Genomic DNA, 8468 nt, shown 5'->3' with positions numbered 1-8468 from the left:
TTTTTTGTGGTTTTTCGAGACAGGGTTTCTCTGTGTAGCTCTGGCTGTCCTGGAACTCACTTTGTAGACCAAGCTGGCCTCGAACTCAGAATTCTGCCTGCCTCTGCCTCCCGAGTGCTGGGATTAAAGGCGTGTGCCACCACGCCGGGCTCTAAGTGCATATTCTTAAAGGTGCGACTCAGTGAGGTGAATTTGTGTGACGGTCACCCTATTAAGATGTAGATAAGGTTCCGTGCTCACTAAATCCCCAGGCCCTTGCCAAAGCCTTTAGTGGGAAGGAGCCATCATTCCCGTTTCTGGAGAGATAGGTTTTGCCAGGCCTTGGCCTGGACATATATGTTTTAAGCATGCAACATGCCTGTAAGTCCGCTGCTTGACTCTATTTTCCTGTCGCCGGTGCTCGGTATTGCAATGTTTTAAGTGCACCACTAAGTCGGCCACCATTGCCTTGATACACATTGTCTACAGATTTTCTTGTTATCCTGGGTTTCTTGGTGCCTGGCTTTGTAGCAGGGTCATTTTTGAAAATTAGATTTATTTATTTGTTGTAGAAATGTGGAGGTGCGTACTTGCCACGGCCGGAGGTGGCGATCAGAGGACGACTTTGGGAAGTTGGTTCTCATGACCTCCGTTATGTGTACAGCTGTCATGGCCTCGCCTGGCCAGGTGTGGTAACGTAAAGCAAGACTTATATTTCACAGCTGACTATTTGCAAGATCCGAGATCAGTTTTCAGTCTTCTCTTAGCCCACAGCTTTAGGGGGACCACAGATCTCCCTTCGCAGGCTGCATTCACTATTGCAATCAAGAGGCAATCGTCGTCCACAGCCAGCGGCCGGTAGGGGGTGCCAGAGGCCCACGGTGTAGCTCGCCACGCTCCCCACTCCCTAAAAATAGCACCAGTGCCTGAATCCTAATCCTGAGCCCATTTTATAGCTGCGGCCCGGGCCCAGACTGGAGGGAGTCACGTACCTAATTCGTAGGTACAGGCCCAGAATTTAACCTTGAAAACATTCGTCTCCAAACTCCCAGCTCGGATCCACTCCGGTGCTCACTGCCCACTTGCTGTAACGTAGCCACAGGCGTAGGTTCGGATCCCCGGTCTTCGTCCTCCGGCCCGGTGCTGTCAGGGACCACACCGCGTCTCTAGAGCAGAGCTTCCCCCTCCAGTTCCGATTATTAAGAATTATTAGGATGGAGGGTGTAGGTGGGATTGCACCGGCACGGGAGGGCGGGTGCCTAATAAACAAACGACGGCGAGCGGCTGTCACCCAGAGGAAGCACCCTGATCCGAGCCAGCCGGGAAGTGCGGGCCAGACGCCTCCCGGTGGGCCGGCGGCGGCGACGTTGTCGTCGCAGCCTCTCCCGGTGGTAATTAGCCCCCGCCCTCGGCTCCGCCAGCCGCTAATTACACGTCTCCTAATGAGGCCGGCGGCTGTTTGCAATCACCCGGGTCCCCGCCGCGCGGGGGCGGGAGTCGTGGGCCAGCGTCAGGCGGAGGAAGGGGCTGAGGCTTAGCGAGGCGGACCTACGCAGGCATGACTCACGCGGGGATGGAGCCTAATCCCCGCTGAGCCCAAACCTGTGCGTCGTCGGGCCCATTCATCACCCACCGCCCCCATCCTGCATCCTGGGGTGGTTTCGCTTACTATTTATTACCGTGGTTCTGGAAAGACCCGGCCTAGCCCAGGTCAGATGGTCAGGTGTGCGTGGGTTGGATCAGGGTGAGTGGCGCTTGGGGGTCCCCCCCCTTTTGGGTTTGTCGGCCCCCACTACTACGTTGCTGGCCCAAAAGGTTTGCTCCGGCTACGCCTTCCCAAAAACCTACTTTGAAACAACTCACAAAACCGTTATCAGACTAAAAGTTTAGATAACTGTCTAGGAAGAGGTTGGGATAGCTGCTAAAATGATCAGTCAGGGGTCAGGTGAGACGGTGGGGAAGGGAGCTTGCGGTCAAGCCCGAAGATCTGAGTTGGATCTCAGGACTGGCATAGGAAGCCCTGGAAAGGTGTCCTCCAACCTGCGTATGTGTACACGTGCCGCCTCCTAAATAAATTTAATTACATGGGAGCGGCAGGAGGCAGGAGGTGTGTGTGGCATTATATAGATCCTGTTATCCTTAAAACTCACGGAAGGTCCACCCATCTCTGCCTCCTGGGGGGCTGGGATGAGAGGCATGAACTACTAGGCCCAGTTTTAGGGTGCTTTTATTTTGAGGTCCTGGGGAATGTGTTGTGGGTGCTTAGGCAAGGGTTCTGCTGCCAAGATACACCCCCAGCCCTGATGCTTTCTCAGGCACATTGGCATCGCGGGAGTCTCTTTTAAAGAGTCTAGATGCTGCAGCCACACAGGATGCTGGCCCAGGACACTTGAACATGCTTGGCTGTTTTCCCAGCAGCCACTGCCCTGTGCGCCTCTTAAGTCTGTGCGCCTCTTAAGTCTGTGCGCCTCTAAGTCTATCCTTAAGCCTGGTTACTCGGTTCTTTTCTTTGGATTGTTTGTTTTTTAATTTTTTTAAGTCATCAAAATAATTTGTATAGTTAAATGCCTCTTAAATATACATGATGTCTTGTTTTTTAATTTTTTTAAATCTTTGCTTCCTTCTCGCTCTGGCCCAAAGATTTATTTATTTATTATATGTAAGTACACAGTAGCTGTCTTCAGACACACCAGAAGAGGCATCAGATCAATTACAGATGGTTGTGAGCCACCATGTGGTTGCTGGGATTTGAACTCAGGACCTCTGGAAGAGCAGTCAGTACTCTTGACCACTGAGCCATCGCTCCAGCCCTTGTTTTTTAATTTTTAACAATTTTTATTTACATTAGTGTTCCTTCCCCATGTGTGTCTGTGTGAGTGTCGGGTCCCCTAGAACTGGAGTTGTGAGCTGCCATGTGGTCGCTGGGATTTAACCCTCTGGAAGCACAGCCAATGGTCTTAACCACTGAGCCATTTCTCCAGCCCCGCTGTTGTTTAAAAGAAAAGAAGAAATGGGTATGGAGACAGTTTAAGTCAAGTTGTAGTTTCTATTTGCCTGGCCAGGGTTCTGGGGAACCACTGTGTGGGAGAATGCTAGAGGACATTTCCTTCCTGAACCTAAGATGGAGCCCTGAATCTTGTTGCATAGTTCTGGATGCCCTGTGGACATCTTTCCCCAACACTGGTTTTGCGGATCATTCACTCCTCAAATAAGAAGTCCCAAGTGCAGTACTCTTTGGTTTAGGTTTTTTGTTTGTTTGGTTTTTTGTTTGGTTGGGTTTTGTGTGTTTGTGTGTTTCTCTGCCCTATGTATCTGTGTACTGCTTGCATGCAGTACTTGTGGAAGCCAGAAGAGGGCGCGAGTTCCCATGGAACTGGAATTACAGATGGTGGTCAGCCACTGAGTGGGTGCTGGGAAGAGAACCAGGGTCCTCTAGAAAAGCAGCTGGCGGTGGTGACGCACACCTTTAATCCCAGCACTCGGGAAGCAGAGGCAGGCGGATTTCTGAGTTCCAGGCCAGCCTGGTCTACAGAGTGAGTTCCAGGACAGCCAGGGCTACACAGAGAAACCCTGTCTACAAACAAACAAACAAACAAACAAAAAAGTTATAGAAAAGTAGCTTGCGTTCTTAACTGCTGAGCAGTCTCTCCAACCCCCATACAGTGATTGTTAATTATACTCCTTTCTTCAAGGACAAGATGACCTTTATTTGACCTGGCGAAAGGTACCTCAGTGTCTCTTTGAAAAATTCTGCGCGCGCGTATGTGTGTGTGCCTGCGCGTGCGCGCCTTATAAGGTGTGTTCTTGGTGTTATTTGTCCAGTTTTACAAATATTTGCTTGCCCCAAGGTACACAGGCCAGGGCTCAGGAGTAGCATTTGAGCCAGACACTCTGATGGAGGTGTTTTGTTTTGTTTTGTTTTAAGGGAGCAGTTGGGTCATGGTCCTGGGTGGCCTCAACCTCACAGAAACCCGCCTGTTTCAACTTCCCCAGTCCTGAGATCAAAGGCCGGTTCTGACACACCCCACTGCGGATAGTGGATTCGGGCTACCATCCACATAGCTTTCTTGTCTTTATTTGCATGGGAAATTTCCAGAAGGTGACACAAGAAAGCTGTTGATGGTGGCTGCCTCTGGGGAGAGAAATTAGAAGTGTTAAGTAGGAAGAGAGATTCACTTTTTAGCCTGTAATTTTTTTTTTTTTTTTTTTTTTTTTTAAAGACAGTCTCCTGTAGCCCAGGCTGTCCTTGCGTTTTCTGTGCAGCTGGGATGGTGTCGATCCCTGACCAATGTCTTTACCTGAGTGGAGAGATCGCAGTGTATGACGCTACACTTTGTTCTATGTGGTGCTAAGGAATGAACCCAGGCTTCCTGCACACTGAGAACTCTACATCCATCTCTGCCACTCTCAATGGTCTCCCCCTTAGTTGGAAACAGGGTCTCATAGGGAGAAGCTCAGGCTGCCCTACAACTCTTGTAATATTCATGGTGCAATCCCGGCTGGTCTGAAACGCCTCAGACGTGGGGTGATCTCTCTGTTTCTCCCGAAGATCACTGAAAAGAGCCGCTATGCTCAGTTCCTGTGCGACCTTCTGTGCCAGTTTCTCTTGATGTTAGGCACCGAGTGGTCGTGCGACCTCCCATCCCTGTGTTAAAATTCTAACCTCACCACGATGTGAGGAGAGGGGGCACTTTGAAGGTGACTTGGAGATAATTAAGTCATGAGGCTGTGATGCCCATGAATGGAAACCGTGTCCCTATGAGAGGGACCCCAGAGAGCTCTCTCTAACCCTTCCTGCCATGTGGGGACACCCCAGAAGACAGCTGTATATAAACCAAGAAGCGAACCCTACTGTGGGTTTTGCCAGATTGTGAACAACCAAAAAAAAAAAAATGTTCATTGTTTAAACCATGGGGTGGTGTTTTGTTAAAACACTCTGAACAGATGACTGGACACATGCATGTATAGGATAGTTTCCTCATTTAAAGAAGTTCCTGGACCCGGTCTCCCAAAGTATACTATCTCTAATGTTTACCTCAGCTGAGGGAATAAAGCAGAGCCCACTGAGGTGATGTAGCTGTTTTGGCAAAAAGAAATGCTGGAGTTATACACGTAATGCTGGTTCCTTCCCCCAGTCTCAGTTTCTTCTGAGAGGGCGCGTCTGGCTCACCACTGCCATCTTTCCTGCGTAAGCTCAGATAAGCCTCGGAGGTCTGCAGGTCCTGTCTGGCTACTCCCGTTCTTGCTCCAAAGGGCCAGTGCCAGTCAATCACACTGCGCTTCGGACTCCAGCAAAAGTTCCCTGGAATCTGTCCTCTCTGGTTATCCCAGCGTGATGGCTGTGTTCAGAGCAAGCAGGTCCATCACCGCGACTGGAGAAAGCAACAGAGCTACAGAAGCCTGGGGTTGGGGGTGGGGCAACATCCAGGGCAAGTGTATGACGGACAGCCTCCTAGTTCGGGATGTTCCAGCACCTTCCCACCGCTCACGCTTGGAGGGAGAAGGGTCTCAAAATAGCTGTTGCTTCCCCAGCCCGGCGCTAGGCCAAAGACAGGAATAGACATCTGGGGGTGGCTGCCTCAGCCTCCCTCGGGGCCTTTGGGGGTTGGGAATAGGCAGAGGCTAGACCCCGCCCCTAGCGAGGTACGATCGGGGTGTGGGGAATAGTTCAGTGGGCTATGTGTGGTAACCTGTCTGTGACAGTCCATGCATCAGAGGGGGCTCTCGGCCTGAGCTGGTCAGTCAATAGCATCAGCCAGACAGTGGCCAGGGCCTGGTTAGTTGGAGTGGCCTGAAGTGCCCTTCACCACTGCCTCCTGCTGTACTCCAGCAGCAGATAGTGACTAGGATCCAGAGAGAGTCACATGGTGGGAGTCATATGATCAGTCAGAGGCCAGAATAACTGGGGAGGCGTGGAATACAGGATGGTGGGTAAAGGGCTGAGAACTCAGCCTGCCTGTCTACAGTCAGCCTCCATATCGTGTGTCTTGCATGCTCTTGGGCCTCAATGTCCTGGTCTGTAAAATGGGTACAATAAACTGGCTATGGTAATGGATGCCTATAACCTCAGTGCATGGGAAGGTACGGCAGGAGGATTGTGGAGTTTAAAGCTAACCCGGGCTATATATCAAGGTCTATCCCCTCCATACCAGGTAATAATTAAAATATTGAGCACAATAAATACCCACCCCCCGTTATTGGTTATGATGGTTAGACAATGTTGACCCTTCAATGTAATTATGATGACTGTTTCACTTTGAAGACTATTATCTTTTAATTTTAAGACTCGGTTATACACTGAGTGCTCTATTTGCACGTATGCCTGCATGCCAGAAGAGGGCATCAGATTCCATTATGGGTGGTTGTGAGTCACCACACGGTTACTGGAACTTGAACTCAGGACCTCTAGGAGAGCAGTCAGTGTTCTTAACTGCTGAGCTATCTCTCCAGCCCCATGATTGTTGCTTTCTTAAGATTTTCAATATCAAGGCATTGGGTGAGCACCTACTGTGTGCTGGGTGCCATTACTAAGCCTAAATTAGTGCAGCTCACATCCTATGGAGTCTGCTCTGAGCCAGCCACCATGCTAGGTGTATTTTGAGAAAGGGTAGCCCAGGCTGACCCAGAACTGATAAAAATCCACTTGGGATCTCTGCTGGGATCAAAGGCGTATGCCATTATGCCCTAAAAGCTAGCACGGGTGACATGTTCCTGCAGAGTAAGTCACCCTGAAACTTGTGACTTAACATCTGTTCCTCATTCATGGAGGGCAGATCTCCATCGCTGTCTCAGCAGGGCAGTGGGCTGGCCGGAAAGACTCCATTCATGTGGGTAGCAGTTCTGTGGGCTGGGCTCTTATGCTGGGACAGTTTGATCTCAGTGTTCCTTCATGGAACCTCTCATTGGCACTGAGGCCATTCACAGAATGGTAGCTGACCTCCAAAAAGTAGAAGCAATAGGGCCCTTCACATTGGCACATGCTGGTAATCCTGGTACCCAGGAGGTGGAAGTTGAGGATCAAGAGTTCAAGGCCAGCCTGAGCTACAGAGCAAGCTCCTATCTTATAACAACAGCACAGGGGTTGTAGATATATCTGGGTGGGAAAGCTCTAACCCTGCAAACATGAAGACCTGAATTCAAATCCATAGCATTCACATAGAGAGGTAGGCATGGGGCAGGGGGCTGGAGAGATGGCTCAGCGGTTAAGAGCACTGACTGCTTCCAGAGGTCCTGAGTTCAAATCCCAGCAACCACATGGCAGCTCACATCCATCTGTAAAGAGATCCGATGCCCTCTTCTTCTGTGGTGTCTGAAGACAGCTACAGTGCACTCACATATATAAATAAATAAATCTTTAAAAAAAAAATAAAAAGAAAGCTAGGCGTGGCTTGCATGTGCCTGTGTTCCGGCACGGGGTAGACAAGGGCCGCTCTCGAGAGCCTAGTAGACTAGTCAAAATAATGAGCTTCCAGTTCAGCGAGAGACCCTGCTCAAAGCAAGGAGTCACAGAGGGATAGAGGAAGGTCCCAGCCATCCTGCTCTGGCTTCTACATATGTACCCAGGCACACTTGCATAGATGTATTACAACATGTACCAAGACACACACCAGAAAAATTAATAATAAAAAAGCCAAGCAGAAGAACTCTGTCTCTTCTCATCTCATCTCAGAGAGTCACTTTAGCCTGATCTCCCACAGAAGCAGTCTGACCAAAGGCAGGGAAAATAAACGTTATTACAACTGTTCTCTCTCTCTGTGTGTGTGTGTGTGTGTGTGTGTGTGTGTGTGTGTGAGAGAGAGAGAGAGAGAGGTGTCTGCCGAATGGTATGTGGTATATTTGGGGAATTAAGCAGACACCTTTTTATTTTCAAAACATTTTTATCATGCCATGTACACAATCTCTCACAGCTTCCACTCCGGTCAGTCCCTAGCAACCACGGATCCAATTTCTGTCTCTATGGCTTTGCTTATTTGAACATTTCATATAAATCTTATAATGTGACAGATCTCTCTATTATGTAGCCTTGGCTGTCCTGGGACTTGCTATGTAGGTGCCACAAACTCCCAGAGTTCTGCCTGCCTCTGCCTCTCGAGTGCAGGGATCAGAGTCGAGTTCCACCACAAGGGTTTAATGGCGACCGTTTCTTCATCCAGCGGTCTGTAAAGAACTGGCTGTTGACTGGCTGTTGTGGATAGTCCTATGAACACTGGTGAACCTCGTCTGTCTGAGTCCCCGTTTTCAGTTCTTTTAGGGGATGAATTATTGTCTTAAAGTAATGCTATGTTTAACCTTCTGAGCCAACGCCAAACTTTTTCACGATGCCTGTACCATCCCACACTCCACTGTCAGTGTTCGAACCCAGCAGACGGAACTCCAGTGTTAAGATCTGAACATCCGGGGCTGGTGAGATGGCTCAGTGGGTAAGAGCACCCGACTGCTCTTCCAAAGGTCCAGAGTTCAAATCCCAGCAACCACATGGTGGCTCACAA

The sequence above is a fragment of the Mus caroli genome, chromosome 5 (assembly GCF_900094665.2).
Source record: "Mus caroli chromosome 5, CAROLI_EIJ_v1.1, whole genome shotgun sequence".
NCBI lineage: Eukaryota > Metazoa > Chordata > Mammalia > Rodentia > Muridae > Mus > Mus caroli.
Note: the sequence above shows the minus strand (reverse complement) of the source record.